This window comes from Halichoerus grypus, chromosome 8, assembly GCF_964656455.1.
Source record: "Halichoerus grypus chromosome 8, mHalGry1.hap1.1, whole genome shotgun sequence".
In the NCBI taxonomy this organism is placed as follows: domain Eukaryota; kingdom Metazoa; phylum Chordata; class Mammalia; order Carnivora; family Phocidae; genus Halichoerus; species Halichoerus grypus.
In genome coordinates, this window is record NC_135719.1 from 7,865,921 (window position 1) to 7,884,007 (window position 18,087).

An 18,087-nucleotide genomic window follows, 5' to 3' on the forward strand; every position below is an offset into this window, starting at 1 on the left:
TTCTCTCTGCAGAATTTGACATCGTGGATTGCCAAATTCCATACGAATTCTTTTTCTCCCTAGGTTACCCGTGACATTGTCCTCTCTGCTTTTCTCCAAACAAACACTCTCATCATTTCCCTTCTCTGTTTCCTTAACTGCATCCTTGTTTTCATCTGTCTTGGAAACTGTGCTATGCTTTTCTCTACACCATCTTCTTACGGAGATACATAAACCACAGCAGCAGTCACTTATTTGTAGCGTGTTTGAATCTATGCACTCACACCCATTTATTTGTACAACACCCATTTGTTCTCAGCTCTCACAAGGAAGGCACTGAGCAAGGTAGTGGAACAGGGTGATTTTAAGAAAATGACAACCCAGCATGGATATTTGCCTGGCGCCTTTCCCCCTAATATGGCCACACTGGTTAGTTATCTGTTCTAATTCGGCGGTTTCTGTGCTGTACCAGTGGTTAAATACTTGAACTATCAGCTCTACCTAGATAGAGGTTATAGTAGTCCTCAATTATCCTGGGTTTCACTTTCTGTGGTTTTAGTTATTCATGGTCAACCATGGTCCAGAAGCAAATGATCTCCGGACAATAGGTCAGAAGGTCAACAGTAGCCTAATGCTATGTCACAGTGTCCACTTCATTCATCTTACCTCATCTCATCATGCAGGTATTTTATCCTCTTGCCTCATCATAAGAAAGAGAAGGGTGAGTGTAGGACAATAAGATATTTTGTGAGAGAGAGATAGACCGCATTCACATAACTGTTAATACGGTATATTAGATGATACATGGTATATTACTATTATAATTGTTCTATTTTATTATCAATTATTATTGTTAATCTCTTACTGCGCCTACTTTATAAATTAAACTTTGTCATAGGTATGTATGTATAGGAACAAAACACAATATATACAGGGTTTATACTATCTGTGGTTCCTGATACCCACTGGGTCTTCTTCGTCTGTGGATATCTTCCTGATATCCACTGGGTCGTCTCCTGTGGAAAAGGAGAAGCCACTGTATTAAACAATAGAGAAAGTTTACATCCAAAGTTGACTTCTGTCTTGAACTCCACTATCCATTTCTGTGGTTTAAAATTTCCTCTTGCTATCAAAAATGCAAACAACTAGCGTTAATCATATCCCAGTTTTAAAAGTTCAGATCTCTTCCCTTTGAAAGCTTGCATCACAGACACTAAGCTCAATGGAACTCCAAAAATGTGGCTGGTTTCTTATTTTGCAAACAAGGAAGCATCCCTCAGCAGGGGGCTATGACTTGTCCAGTCAAGCAGTTGACTAGAACCCAGATCCTCCAATTTGGAGTTCAGTGTGTCAGCAGTTTTAAGGCTTTGGAGGCATTTTTCAATTTTCTACCAGCTGCCCTGGCATGCGGACACACTATTAAGATTCTCGAGAGAAGACATGCCAGTACATTCCCGAGAATGTGTGACAACAACTCATGCGAACAAAGGCATCCTTCGTAATGGTTGGAAGGATAGAACAACCACGGTACCCTACTTAGGCGAGACCTTATGCTGCCACATCTTTAATCTGCATGTCTTTGGTGCTGTTTTATTTGACCATCCCATGTGACACTTCTGCAAGGCCCTAGCTATTGTCAACTTAGCTGTCATGACAACCGTATGCATGGATTTCTCAGGGACAGTACTTTTTCAAACAAGATGTCCCAGAAATTTTTAATATTCTGGCATCCAGAAACATGTTAAATGCACCCCCCCACACACACACTTTCGAGATACAAATGTCTTTTGCCAGATCTTGTGTCTTGATATTTACTTGAAAATATATGGCCACTGGACAGATTAGAAACACAGCAGAAAATAGGAGGCAGGAAGACTGACAAGGAAAAAGTGACAGCTGACAGTCTGGTAGTGAGGGAGAAGGCACAAAAAACCAAAAATAGACAAAAACCATGGCAGGAATGGGCCATTCTGGGTAGTGACAAATTGCTCAGCTCATAGCAACATTATTATGACAGTAGAGGCCAATAATGGGTATTAGTAATAAAAATTCTGAAACCCCAATGAAAAAATGTCATTGTCTTCTGTATCTTTTGTTTTAAAATGCTAGGACATATATCCTAGACTTTAGGGACGTTTCTACTGAGAATGGTTAAAATGTCTTCATGGTGCCTTAAGGTAATAATAGGATGATAATACTACTAACAATGGGGAGAAGAAGGGGAAGGAGGAGAACCCTCGTTTCTGTAAGGTTGCCTTTTTTGTTTATATTGTCTGGTGTAATCCTCAAATGAATTCAACGAAATTACCCTATCATTGTTATTACTATTAAGGTATTACTCTATTGTTGCTTGGGCTGGTAGTTGAGAATACAAAAGAGGAAAGTGATAATAGCAAACAGAATCAGCAGGAATGGCTCCTTCGGGTGTGTCCCCAAATGGGTGGTGTGCACACTCTTCTGCGAACTCCTAAGGCTGGGCCTCTGGGGCAACTGCCACCATGGACCTCACTGTTTCTGGGGTCCTCACTTGCTGAGTCCAAGAGAATCCACTACAAAATGCTCCTCTGTTGTCCGGTTTAGGATGATTTGGCCCTTTCTCCTCCCCAACCCAGCAGTCCGAACCCTCTGCGTCTCCTGCCTTTAGTGTCTTCCTGAAACTTCACGACACAGCGTTCTGTCTGACTTTGCACGATCAGAGTTCCCTCCTTCTGACTCTGACATCCAGAGCAGGGGCGGTGGGGTTGGGGAGTGTGGGTGGAGACAAAAGGAAGCATGTTACAGCATCTTAGGCAAGAAGCTGTCCAGTTTCCCTCCATGGCGTCCATGTCACCCCTTCACCTAACATTCACACCTGTCCCACCTCCCTCCCTCTGTAGCGCTGGGGCTGTTGAGCGGTGACATTTGTTCTCTAGTGCATCAGGGTTATTCACCAGGCTGGCAGGCAGCTCTGATGTGTGCAGTCACCTATCATTTCTAGCAAACTCCTTACTTAGTTCTTGCAAATTAGACTCTCTAGTGAGCCTGGTCATCAGCCCTCTAGATAGACCAGGATGGGTTTGAAACTGCAAGGGTCACAGTTCAGCCTTTTCTATGAGACATCTCTTGTGAGCCACGGGGAATCCTCTTGAATTCACCTTGCTACCACCACTTGGTAGTGAAGAGTTCTCAGCAGATTGTAACCAGCTTAATGCAGGTGCAAGGAGTCAACCCCTTGCCCTAAGCCAAGGGATACGTGTTTCCCTGTACATTTCCCAGCAGACTGCTCTGAGATGGATTTCACCTAATTCCTGAGAAGTCCCAACGTGGTTCAGCATCAGTTCCTTGAGGCAGTCACCAACTGAATAACCCACCCAGGAGTGGATTTTCCCCTCCCTATTTTATTCCTTTGTCCCTCCTTCCTGGGATCATGTCCCCAGTAAACAACCTTGCCTGTAAGCCTTTGTTCAAAGCTTTGCTCGGCATAGGTCATTTGGGGGTAGGTGGGGAGGAGGCAGTGGACCTCAGACTGAGACATTCATGCTCCAGGTAAAAAAAATAAATAAATAAAATAATGAAGAAATAACAGCCTATATTTATCGAGCACTTATCAAGTGCCAAACGTGGTTCAAGACACTTTGCATGTTCCAACAAATTTAACGCAATGTGTGCATTTTACAAATGAGTAAAGGGAGCCTGTGTTGAAGTGACTCCTCCCGAGCGGAAGAGTTAGGCCATGAAGCTGGTCAGGCCTTCTGAACCTAGATTCAGAGTTCTTGACACTATATAATACTAAAGATCAGTCCCCACTGTTTGGAAACTTTGGGGAGGCAGACAGCTCATTTATTATTATTTGCTTATTCATTCATTTATTTAGCCATTTTTAAAGATTGTATTTATTTATTTATTTGAGAGAAAGCGTGCACGTGCGCGTGTGTATGCCCATGCACGAGGGGGGGCAGGCAGAGGGGGGAGGGAGAGGGAGACAATCTCAAGCTGACTCTGTGTTGAGTGTGGAGCCTGATGCAGGGCTCCATCTCAGGACCCTGAGATCATGACCTGAGCTGAAATCAAGAGTCGGACGCTTAACTGACTGAGCCACCCAACCGCCCCTAGACAGTTCATTTCTTAACTGCCGAAGACCATTCTAGTGTAAACAACGTTTAGGACAGTTTCTTGGACTGCAGGGTATCTGTCATTTCCTGTCCACTTATGCTGGTTAGATGTAATACACTCAGTCTTCCTCTTGTTTCGGGTCCAGTGTGCTAAGGACTAGTGTACTGGACCACATTTCTGAGGTCTCTAGGACAGGCGTATATTCATCCCTCCACACCAGGAAAGGGAAGGATGCTCGGACGACTTGGCGCAACCTCAGTGGTCAGCACTTGATTGTCCCATGTCACACTAACGTTGGCCTCAGTGGCCCACGCGTGTGCACACACACGCCTCCCTAAAACTATAAATGGAAATGAGTTCCAGCCTGCATATTGCAAGGGCTGACTGAGCTGCGCGTTTGCCTTTGTAAACTGAGGCACCAACAAATGCAACCCAGCATTGACTTCATGGCGCCAATGTACTTTACAGTGAGGAGGCCCTCCCCTTCAGAGACTGGCTAGACATCTTTCATGAACCTCTGCCTAGACCTTCACACCTCACAGGCTCCAGGGCTTTGAGTCCAGTAGGGCCCACATCCCCAAAAGCTGTCTCATACCTCTGTTCAGAAAAGGCAGCTGGCCATGCCCCTGACCGGTTTAGGATACAATAGCTTCCTTGGAGCATGCTTATAAATATTTATATAGCGTCAAGCGAGCAGTAATGGGCTGCTATTCAAACACACCTGCTGGGAAGAAAGAAATAAAAAAAGAAAAGGAAGAAAAAACACATACACACTCACACATATTTATGCCCACTATATGAAGGTCATTTAGGCATTTAGACCCACAAAACATCTAGCCGGAGCTATCAAAATAATCTCTGATTTCCCAGGGTCTGTGGTCCAGGCATGCAGTGCCCTCTCTGAGGAAGTAGGGCAAAGCTCATTTTGTTTGTTTGCTTGTTTGTTTATTTATTCATTTATTTGATGGAGAGAGAGAGAGCGAGCAGGTGCATGCGAGCTGGGAGAGGGGCAGAGGGAGAAGGAGAGAGAGAATCTTAAGCAGGCTCCACACCCGGCTCAGAGCGGATCGGGGGCTCGAACCCATGACCCTGAGCCGAAATCAAGAGTCAGTCACTGAACTGACTGAGCCACCCAGGTGCCCCTCGTTTTTATTTATTTATTTATTTATTTATTTATATATTTTAAAGATTTTATTTATTTGACAGAGAGAGGGAAGGAGACAGCGAGAGAGGGAACACAAGCAGGGGGAGTGGGGGAGGGAGAAGCAGGCTTCCCGCCGAGCAAGGAGCCCAATGTGGCGCTCGATCCCAGGACCCCGGGACCACGACCTGAGCCGAAGGCAGATGCTTAACGACTGGGCAACCCAGATGCCCCCTCGTTTTGTTTTTAAATGCTGTTCCCCACCCACATAGCCACAATAAAGAATATATCTATTGAACTACTTTTGAAAAATACTGAACTCTACAAAGGATAAGAAAAATATTACTTATGTATCTTACCTCCCAGAGGTAATCATGGTAACGTTTTAGAAGTTTTCTTTCTATGCTCTGAGAAATATATGCTTTATATGCTCTTGTGGGCCCTGCTTTATTACAGTTAATGCTACAGTGTCTTTAAACAGTTTAAAAATCTTTTCTAATTTGATAGTTGAAAATGATATTTTATTGTTCTAATTTGCATGGATTTGATTATCAGGGGCTGCTTATTAAGTAAATCAATATAAATTTATTCCAACAGTACTGAATGTAAACCTCCCAGAATGGGTAATCGGGAAGCAAAGATGAACTGGACGGAATCCATGCCCCTCAAAGGCTTATAATCTGGTGGAATAGAAAAAGATTTTCTCTTTCTAAAATATAATAGCCATTATTACTTCTCCTTTTGTGACCTGTGTATTCAGGTATTTTAACGGTTTGGTTTTTCATTTAATGAGGGAAGCAACATGGCAGGGAAGAGATGTTTTATTCCTGTCCTCTGTCCTACCATCATCCAGTGTTCAGAATGAAGGGGCACATATAACATTGTGTGTGGACTTCCTTTCAAATAATTTTGAAACTGCTGCTTCCTGGAGGCAGGTAGGAGTTCAGGTTAAACCAAAGGAAATGAAGAGCAAGTTAAATGACTGATCACAATCCAAAAGTGTATACATATGTGTATATATATACACATACATATGTGTATATACGTATATATGTGTGTGTGTATATACACACACATGTTCTTTACATGCAATGTTATACTTTTGTGCTTCTTGGGAAGAGCCTTTGGTAGTGAAGTAAGTATGCTCTGCTTCATTTATTTATTTATTTATTTTAATTTTTTATTGTTATGTTAATCCCCATACATTACATCATTAGTTTTAGCTATAGTGTTCCATGATTCATTGTTTGTGCATAACACCCAGTGCAAGTATGCTCTGCTTCAAATTGCCTTTTGTTTAATGTTTTTCTGTGGATTTCCAGGCATATGCTATGTTGTCCTCTGCTTTTAAATAGTAAAGGGTTATAAACATTGTGGCACAAAGCCTCACTGAGTACATGTGGAGTGTCAGAGCCTGAGTCCAGAGAATCTCAGAGATGGGAAAGACAAGTTGTCTCTATCTGAGGAGCCTCCTTCCTCAAGGACCTAAGACCTGGACCAGTGCTCCCTCGAAGTGGGTGGTTTCAGTGCTGTTCACAAGGAGAGGGCCACCCACAGATACTAGCACAGTGGAGAAGGGCTGATGTGGAGTGGATATTTGTGTGGTGTCCAAGTAACACTCTACACGTGAACTTGCTCTTTGTAGAGGAAGCATGCAGCTTTACAACGGAAATATCTGGTTGTCATGGAGTGATTACACTCAGCATCGCTGAGAGTGGGTCAACCTGACATTGCATGCCTCCTAACATGATGTAAAATGAAATTCAGCACTGTGCGTGAACTTGTCTTGCTTATAATATTTAATCTGAAATTAATTAAGTCTTTACACTGCAGATTGCAGGAAATACAGGGAATAGGTAAACAAGTTAAATAACACTGTGGGGAGACATTTGGACAGATCTAGAATGTGGGACATTTGTAACAACAATAACAATGAAAGGCCAGGTCTCTTCATCAAGGTAATATCATGAAAAAAGGAGGAAGTAAGTATTTTAGATTAAAGAAATTTAACAGATTTAATAATCAAATGTAATTTGTCCTCCTTGATTAGAGTCTGATTTTTAAAAATTCCTAACCTGTATGAAACATTTTGGGAAGAAGTAGGAAAATTTGAATGGGATGTGATTGTTATATGATATTAGAAAAGCACTGTTAATTTTATTAGGCATGAAAATAGTTATTTGGGCATGTAGGAGATGACCCTTGTTTTGGGAGATGCATGATGAGTTATTTAAAGATGAAATGTCATAGTGGTTTATCAAAAATAGAGATAAATAAGTAGGTAATATATAAAGATATGAAAACAGGAAGAGAAGATAAGCAGATAAGCAAACATAGCAAACTATTAAATATGTTGAATTTTGGTAGATATATGAGTAGCCATTGTGCTATAAGTTCTACTTTTCTATATATTTACAAATTTTCATAATACAAAGTTTTTTTAATTTATTTTTTTAAAGATTTTATTTATTTATTTGACAGAGAGAGACACAGAGAGAGCGGGAACACAAGCAGGGGGAGCAGGCTTCCCACGGAGCAGGGAGCCCGATGCGGGGCTCGATCCCAGGACTCTGGGATCATGACCTGAGCCGAAGGCAGACGCTTAACGACTGAGCCACCCAGGCACCCCACAAAGTTTTTTTTTTTTTTTTAAGTGCTCTCTCTGTCAGGTGACCTCAAAATCCCTAGGGAAATGAGAATTTCTATTAAATTTCTTTTATGTCAAAATGGAAGCAGAGAGAGTTAATTCAGGTCACTTATTCAGAGATGAAGAAACAAGGTTTAGTCATGGATTTTCTGGGATGTTATAGGAGGCCTGGTGTTAAGATGAAATTTTACAGATTTTCTGGGTGGTTCTCATCTGTTTCTTTTCCCTCAAACATTTCATGGCTTGCGTTTCTTTTCTTGAAGTAGAAAGTGCCTTTGATTTCGAGTCAGAAGTTGTGGGCTTGAATGCAGGTCTGCTACTTCTAGCTGCTGGGCCTGGGGAAGATTATTTAACCTCTTAATCATCACTTTCTTAAACCGTAAAATTGGAATATTAAAATTATTTACTTCACACAATTACTGTGAGGCTGGGAACTTGTTTTGTAGTGTCTACATCTTTGTCGTTATGAGGCAAAATGTGCCCCCCTCACCCCTAAGTCATGTGCAAAAGCCTTAACACCCAAGACCTCAGAATGTGACTGCATTTGGAGATAGGGCCTTTAAAGAAGTGATTAAGTTAAAATGAGCCCATTCAGGTGGGCCCTCATCCAGAAGGACTGGTGTGCTTACAAGAAGAGGAAATGTGGACACACAGAGATACCAAGAGCGCACCTGCACAGAGGGAAGACCATCGAGAAGATGACTGTCTACAAGCTGAGGACAGAGGCCTCAGAAGAAACTCACCCTGCTGACCCCTTGAGTTTGGACTTCCAGCCTCCAGAACTGGGAAAGAATGAATGTCTGTGGTTTAAGCCACCCAGTCTGTGGGACTTTGTTCCTGACAAATGAGTACATAGGTCCTCAAGCAGACTGTCATTTTTATTTTCATTCTCTTTATTTTTTTATTTTTTAAAAGATTTTATTTATTTATTTGAGAGAGAGAGAGAGCACAGAGGGAGAGTGAAAGGGAGAAGCAGACTCCCCACTGAGCAGAGAGCTTGATGCGGGGCTCTATCCCTGGACCCTGGGATCATGACCTGAGCCTAAGGCAGACACTTAACCAACTGAACCACCCAGGTGCCCCTCATTCTCTTTATGAAACTGTGGTGCAGTATTCTAACCTTCCAGGACAAGTATTTTTCCCTTCGTTCCTGATACAGCCCTGTTCTGGACATGTCTGTCCTTCCAGCAGCCTTGTCTCAAAGGATCGTATAATGACATATGTATACCCTTTGGGGGTCCCTTAATCTGCTAATGGAACAAAAATCATTAGATTTAAATTCTCACTGAAAGTACTTTTCAGTTTGTCAGACATTGACAAAAATTCAATGAGCACCTACTCTGTGCCAGACACTTGAATACAGGCACTTGAATACTTAAGAGAAACCAAAACCAATGCCCAGTTACTCTTCAGCTGTTATACCAGAAGCTGTTCCCCACTAAGCATTTTGGACAAAAATAACATCCACTAGTTTGAATAGTCCTTCCCTTCTTCACTCAAATGGTTCTACTGGTCACTAACATTTGAAATACTGTACAGTCTTATTTGGAGTGCCACTGGTTGGACGGTGAATCAATTAATAAATTATTTAATCAGCAAATATTAATTCATGTCCCTTGAGAAACAACAGCATTGGAAAAGAGGGTAAGACAGAGCCTGTGCCCTCAGGGAACTCACACAAACTTTGAAAAGCTGCAAAACAGGAAAACAGAAGAGAGGTCACAAAGCAACACATGACTAATCACCGCATGAGTAGCTAGATGGTGGTAAGAGCTATTGTGGTTCAGTGTTAACAGGAGGAAGGTGGAGGACAATGATGCTGCTGTCAGTGCTGAGGGAAAGGGGAGGATGAGGGGGAGAAGGAAGTAGGGGAGCAGAAGGAATTGAATGATATGAGCTTGGGAAAATCAAGCAAAAAGTAATGAAGAGGAAACCAATCAAATAGATGGTGCTAAATATACTCATGTGTTTCAAAGCTGTGATGACTGACATGGGAAAATAAAATTGAAGTGGGAATGATTTAAAACCAAAGAAGGCCAGAGGACCCAGATGTTAGGATGTTAGATAGGATTACACACTTTTCCTAACAGCCAGCACCAGCCCAACAGGAGAAGGTCATTGGAGGGTGGGGTGGCTGAAAATAAAGTTTCAAGTAAGCATTCCTATTCAGATTTGCCAAAGACAAGAGAAGGTAGGAGGCATCTGGAGAGGGCCGAGAGAATCACTATGATGTGCACGATGTAAGCCACCACGTTTTAGCTCAGGAATGGTGCATTCTGTTTTTGCTGTTGAACTATAATTGACCTATGATGTTCTATTAGCTTTGGGTATATGCCGTATGGATTCAACAATTCTGTGCCTTGCTTGATGCTCACTATGTTGACCCGATTGCAGGTCCCCAGGCAAACACAGTGGAGTCACAGCTCATGTATAGCTTCTGTGTAAAGTCTGCTTGTGAGACAAAAGCTTGACTTAAAATCTCTTTGGAAGTGCTATATTGGAAAGTGACATGTCACTTCTTAGTAAGTCAAACCCAGCCATGGTTTCTTCTAAGACTTAGACTAGATTGTGGTTTCTTTCCTTGAGTATGAAATGAAATTGTTGATTTGCCTTCAGGAGCCATGCTTTAGGAAACATGAGCATTTTAAACACAAGCATGGTCCTTAGTTTTGTTAGATACTCACACTCTTAGAAGCATTTAGGAAACAACACAGACTAGGGGGCAGTAGATTCCTATCAACCACATCGAGGCCACTGAAACCATATCTCCTCAATGAGTGGAACGGTGATAGGAACCCCTCATGCTATTGCCATTATTTGTCTCTATGTCTGTTTCGTTCTCCACTATCATGTACATATTTGAATTCTGTAGTGTGATGTGAGTCTACTTCAGTGGGCTCCAACCCACTCATGTGGCCACCGGTGGGCAGAACAAAATGGAGATGAGTGCTATAAGGCAGGTAAACTGCTCAGTGGGAACTTCTAAGAGGGGAGGTTCCAGAGAAGATGGTGGTGGGGACCTGACATAATAAACCTTCTAGAATGAATGATGCTAGGGAAGTTTTTTATTGGGACAGTGGAATCTGACTCTGTGAACACCATGTGCCTATTAATAAATAGATCCTTCTGGAGCCATGGGTTGGGAAGAGCAATTATGTTACTTGTCCTTGTTATTGAAATGGAGAGCCTCGGGGTACTTATATGTGGCTTCTTCCCCACTCTCAAAACCAGTTTCATGGAATTCAATGCAATAACTATTTACAAATTTGGAGATGAGTGAGAACCTCCTCTAAGGTTTATCTTCCACAGTGACTGTGAGTTCAGATGTTGAGGTTGGATAGTTGTGGGTCCTAACCCCAAGCTCTGCCACATCAGCAGTAGCTTTGGACATATTATTTAACATTTCTGAGCCCTGGATTCCTCGCCTCTAAAATGGGCATTGTAAAACTTTCCATTCAGGGGTCTTGGAAGGATTAAATCAGATAGATGCACAAATCCCAGCACATCATAAATGACTATGAATTTCTGTGATATTCTTTGGAGCGTAAGGAAGAAGGCAGAAGGTATGGGACCTGTGGGCAGGCCCACCTTCACGGGCACGTGTCCTCTGCAGTTTCACTCCCCCTGTGCTCAGTAGGGTGCCACACCTGCTTTCCTATTCTACTGCCACTGTCTAGAAATTCTTAACAACTTTTGAATGAAGTACCCCACTTTTTCATTTTGCATCAGTCCTGCAAACTATGTAATTGGTCTCCTCTGTGGGCCAAGTGAGCTGTAATCCCCTGAAACCATTGGTTGATCAAAGAAAAGGAACAAGAGAATGTAGTCGGAGAGTTTCCCAAGAGCACCTTTAGGTTCTATGATTCGCTAGAGGGGCTCACAGAAGTCTGCAAAGCTATTATACTCATAGCCATGGTTCACTCCCATGCAAGGATAGACAGATCAAAATCAGCAACAGGTAAAGGAGCCTAGGGCAGGGTATAAGATAGACCTAATGCAGAACTTCCCCTGTGCTTTCCCAGCAGAGTTGTGCAAACAGAGCTGGCTTTTCTCAGGAATGATATATGGTGGCCTTTGACCCAAGGCCCCTACCATAAATCACATTGCTGGCATAGACTGTCCAACATGGCACACGTTTCCCCAACAAACAAAGATGGTCTTACTGGGCAGGGCATTCCAAGGGCTTAGAGGTTACCTCTCAGGGGCCAGTCAAGGGCCTCATCGTTCTTTGGGCAAGTTTAATCCTTTATGGAGCAGAAAGGCTATCAGAAAAATTGCAAAGGAGGGATGCCTGGGTGGCTCAGTGGGTTAAGCAACTGACTCTTGATTTCAGCTCACATCATGAGTTCAGAGTCATGAGATCGAGCCCTGTGGCGGGCTCCGGCTCAGTGGGGAGTCTGCTTGGGACTCTCTCTCTCCTGCTCCCTCTGCTCATCCCCCTGCTTGTGCTCTCTCTCAATAAATAAATAAATAAATAAATAAATAAATAAATAAATAAAATCTTTGGGAAAAACAAGAAAAATCGCAAAGGAGAAAGAAATGGGCCTTTGGCGAATGATGGAGAGAAAAAGAGGGGAGTGGGTATAACAGGAAAGAAATAGCTCTCCAAGAACTCCAATAGCATTAGGTGGGAAGCCCAGAGACTTCTTCATTGTTTCAATAATGCAGAACTGGCATTTCTTGTGACTATAGCTAAAGCTATCAAAGCACAAATCGGTTATGAATGATGCTATTACAAAGACTGTACGTGTATCAGCTGACTGGGGCGGCTGTGGTGGTTGCTTGTTGCTCTTACTGTCCCTGGTGACCTGCTTGGAAGCGTTGAATCGGCCTCTCTGGGGTTCTACCTGGGGCTCTCATTTCTCACTAGCAACCTCCTACTACCCATTCTCTTTCCAGCGCCCACGCCGCCCCAGGGCCACTGCGCACGCGCATGCACACAGAAACACGCACATGTTCGCACGTACTTACACGCACACCCTCACTCTCTCTTGGGTTACTGCCCCGATTGACTGGATTCCCATGGGGAAGACTTGCTGCAAAATGCTCACGGGAGTCTCTCTGACCTAAGACATGTTTCCTGATACCAAATGCCACTTTCTTCATCAAACCTGCCCCCAACTCACCTTCAAATAAAATCTCTTTGGGTCTTGTCCAGAACAAATCTCATTCACCTTTATGACCTCACAGCTGGGTGTTTCATATGTTGTTGGAACTTAATAAATATAAAACAGTCTGAATAACTGATCCTTTATCACCATTTATTGGAAACAGCTTTCCCTATCTTTCATTCTTCCCTTAAAAGGAGGGGGCTGCCATCCAGGTCTGCCAGAATCTCCTAGCAAGAAAAGTAAGGTCCCTGGAGATAATAAACAGTTCCAGAAGCTTCAGCGCTCAATACCAGCTGCCCTCCTTTGTGAGTGTAGACAAGAATAGAGAAGCAGCCCATTAATTCAGCAGTGATAGAACATTTCCTTTTGTAATGTCCTTGATTTTATTTTGCAGTGATTCCTCAAAATCACAGTTTAAAGGGGCATGTTTGCTATCGGTCACTTCGATGCACATTGAGAAGGGGTAATCACTTGATGCCTCTCTTCTTTGCCCTTCCCCTTTGGCGCTCATGGCCATCCAGACTCCAATCCTCTCCCCCACCTGTGGGGTCCTCTTTATCAGTCCAGTTTACATTTGATGTTTGCACTTGATGGACCCCTCTGCCTTGACATTGCTTCATGGCACTTGACTTTCCAGACATTTTGACATCCATTGTTCTCAATGTCTCAATGAGACAGACATTGATGTCTGTTCATCATCATCATCATCATCATTTTATTAATCTCAATCATTTTACAGTTATGAAATCTGAGATCTAAGTAATTGAAATGAATTAAAGATAATGTAAATTCACACTTCTGATCTATACTTTTTCATCATCCCTTGTGTTGGTCATTAATGTGGGAGGCAAGGATAGAAAATATGTGACTTCCTTGTTGCTGTTTCCACTCAGGTACCCACTGTAAGGATCCCAGTTCTCTGGTTCCTTCCGAAGAGATTAGAATAGCTTAGGAACACTTGGAATAACACTCTGGGCAATCACTACCCATTGAACAGTGTTGGCAAATGAATTAACACACAATTTCCATTCTTGGCAAAGGTAGCCTCTTCCCAAATGGGACTGGGAGAGAAAATTCCTGCAGAGCAAAGGCCCTTTGATATTTCATGCCAGTGATTTGCCAGACTGCGTCCATCCTCAGGACAACTTGTAGAGAGAGGCATGCAATGTCATTTCCAATTGTCAGTTGAGGAAACAGAGTCTCGACATTTAAGTCACTTTGCCAAACTCACAGTAGTGCAGGAGACAGTCAGGGTTAAATTCAATATCACAGCCAGAAGCTCTGCCATAGATCTGCCCCCAATCACCCTTCTCCCGGCCCTCCAGCTGAACTCCTTTTCATCTTATCATAATAGCATGCTTCTCAACATTAAAAAAGAATCCTCTAGAAAAACTAAGGGGCAGAGAACGGAGATAAGCACAGGAATGATGCCAAGCTTTACTCTATGTGATCTTGTGTATAAAGGTATGAATTCAGCATTAAGTCATTCCTTTTCACTGACTGTGCATGTTTAACTATTATTCTGCACAAATATGTAAAATTTAAAACCCGTTCCTCAATTCTCTATTTCCTTCGAGATACCCATGTACGTTGCATAGCCAGTTTTTTCCTTTGCTGTTCTGCAGTAAGTGGCTCGGCATCAATGATTGTGGCAGAAAGAGGAGGAATAGAAAAGAATATGAAAGGCTCTGTCAGCCAGGCGGTATTGACTGAACACTTTTTGTTTATCTTTCATTGTTCTAGACACTGTGGGGACCACAGAGAGAGTAAGACAGGGTCTCTCCTCTATGAGCCATTATAATGAGCTTGGTTTCAAAGGCCTTAATATCTCATAGAAAAATTAATATCTGCCTTCGGAAAGTAATAGAATCACAGAAAGTGAGCATCTGAACATGACCTTATGTTCCTGGCTGTTGCCTCCCTCGCCGACAGGTGAAGTAGATGAGATTACACAGCCCTGCCAGCAGGAGGCGCACATCCTCCCTCTGTTACTTCCACCCTGCGGTTTGATTTTTGTCATCAGGCAGCTCAGCAAACCTCTCTCCCTTCTCACAAGAGCTCCTGATACATTTGAGGGCAGCTACTGTTTCTTTCCTTAGCTGCTGCTTTTCCCATCGAGATCACCACTCTTGCTTCAAACACTTCTGCCGCCATGGCCACGTACAGAGCCTTCACCATCCCTTATTTGGATTTCCCCTGGTGAGCCAGAGTGCTCCTTGTATGTGACGGGCAGAAGCAAGCACGGTTCTTTAGGGGTGAATGACCTGGGCAGAAAATGCTGGGCCATTTATTTCCAGCTCTGCACATTGTGCCCGTTTCCATGCAGACGGAGTCTATGTTAATATTTTAGCAGCTGTATAAGGCAACTGGCTTCTATTAAACACATACTTCCTAATCTCCATCAAATCATTTTCTTAGGAATCAATATCATGTTAAAGGCACTTTAGGGCAATTTTAAACGTATTTTAAAGGAGTTAGCCATGAGACTTGAGTGCTAATTCTGATTCCACCGGTTTGGCTGTGAATCCTTGCGGGGAGCTCCTACCTTTTTCTGAGCTTCAAGTTAACATCCCTGCCAAATGAGGCAGTTGAACTAGATGATCTTTTCAAGTTCCTTACACTACTAAATTTCTCAGACTAGGCGATTCAATCTTCTAAGAGAGCAATTGGTTTTTTGAAACTACATGCAGAATTTCACATTTGTCCCAGTTACATTTGTCCCATTTATTTCAGAGTGTTTTGGCCCAGAGTTCCAGACTTTTAAGATCTTTTTGAATTACAGCCCTGCAACTGGGTGTCGTGGCTTTTGTGCATTTCAATATTTCATAGGTAACAGATCAGCCCCTTAATAAGCTCTTTTAGAATATCACCTGACCAACTTCCTTCCTGACCTTGGTCCTGCTCAGCCTTGATTCCTCAACTCAGTCCATTCCTTGTTATGACACTGCCAACTTTACGAGCTGGCAGTTTCCAGAATCCATGCTTTGCTGCTCTGGGGGAAATTAGGATTATATCTGCCGTCTACAGGCAAAACTCCTCTCCACTCTCCTCTGTTCCTCAGAGACGGCTATCAGATGTACAAATTCTTTTAGCATGTGTGATGGACATTTTGATTTCATCTGTCCTGCATTCCACCCTTTCTTATTTTTGAGAACTCTCCCATTGCACATGCTATTGGTAGACTGCAATAACATAGCTCCCACAGTGAAAGCCAAAGGGGGGAGCTCTCTTCTCTTAGTACCGTCTGGAAGCCAGTGTAGAGGAACATGAACTAGGCTTGGTTAATCAGATACTTCTGTCCAAGACTTTGATTTTGGAGGAGGTGATACAAAAATGAAGGGATGTTTAGGGGTGAATTCCCAGCAGCTGCAAGGTGGTTGCACCAGGTGGTTGCAACTGTCTCTAATTTGGGAGTGTTCTTAGCAAATGGTTTCTCCCGTGTAACTCATATGTTATAGTTCCTGCCTGCTGACCTTCAAGAGTCTTGTCAGTTTCTCAGCCTGGATCTTCATCCTCTCAGGTTTATGAGATTACTTATATTTCCAATAGATTCTTTCTATGATTAAGATTGCCAAAGATTAGAACTGTGTTTGCAACAAAAAGCCCTGAGAAAAATAACCTTGTAGACACTGTAAGATATAATCATTGCCAAGACATTGTCTCCTGAGGCCATCTCTTTCTGGAGAGGTTTATAGGCATAGAACTCTGCCTTTATTTGCCATATCCCCTAGTCGTGTAGGGCTGACCTGTTCACCTGGTGAGCCTTGGTTTTGCTCAGACTTGGCATTCCTTCGTCTACCCATCTCTGGCTTTTTCTTCCCATTCCCCATTTTTTTGGACTGGTACACTTCTCCCTCTCTGTACCGTGGTCTTGTTTTGATATAAGATTCTTCCAGATTCTTTGTTCTCTTTCTCAGTTACTTTGCTTTCCCAGGAACAAGGATGTCGCAACTCTCTATTTGGCCTGGATAAAGTCTCTTTCTGGTATTCCTTCCTTTGGCAACATTAGCAAGTTATATGGTTTTAAATATTAACCCCTTTACAGTAACTTTCCAAATTTACATCTGCAGCTGTGCATTCCAGACTCCTATTTTCAACTGCCTACTTGACATTTATAATTACGTATAGACCTCTCAAACCCGATATATCGAAGGTTAAGCTCATGAGCCCTAATCCAGCTCCCACCATAGCTGCCTCTATAACAGTTGGTGACTACTTTGTCCTTCCATTTTCTTAGGTCAAATACATTGGGATTACCCTTGTCTGTTTTTGTTCTCCTACACCCCACATCCAATCTCTCTGGAAATTTTGTTGGATAGAACTCTGAAATACATCCATAATCTAATTTGTAAACTTAGTATGATAACTCTCATGAAGTACTATTAGACTTATTTCAAAAATTAGACAACTTGATTATAAATTTACTTGGAAAAACAAATTAGCAAGACAAGTTTTTCAGAAGAAAAGAACAATGAAGGAGTAGCTCAAAAAGATATTAGAACATGTTATAAAGCCTCTACAATTAAAACAATGGGGATTGGTGCATGAATAGCACAAAAGAACAATAAAATAGAATAGAAAATCCAGAAATAGACCTTATTGTATATAATACATTTTTATGCTGTGAAATCAACACCTCAAGTCAGTGGGACAGAGAACAAAAAAGCTGGAATGAACAAAGATAGAAGCTATACATTTCTGAATATGCCTTATTTTGTATGCTTGATATCAGAGCTAAAAAATATTCTACATAATTTTAAAATAAAACCAAGATGAAATTATAATAAAACAATTCTTAAAATTCAAAAGCAAAATAAAATGAATGAAACTAAAAATGTATCACATTTTAGCATTTTTTTTTTTTTTGGAGTAACTGGAAGACTGGAATTATTTAAAATGGATTTAAAACAGACAATTTTTGTGCAGGCCCCAAAGTACAAAATACAACTGCAAAAAAATTCCCCAAATCTTAAACCATTTCCAACAATCATATTGCTAGTAATAATATTGTACTGTTGTTTTAAAACAAATGCACACATTTTTATTCATATAATAAAATGATGAGCTTAGAACACCTTATTATACCAGAAAGCAGGGAAGCTATCAAAGATTGTTAG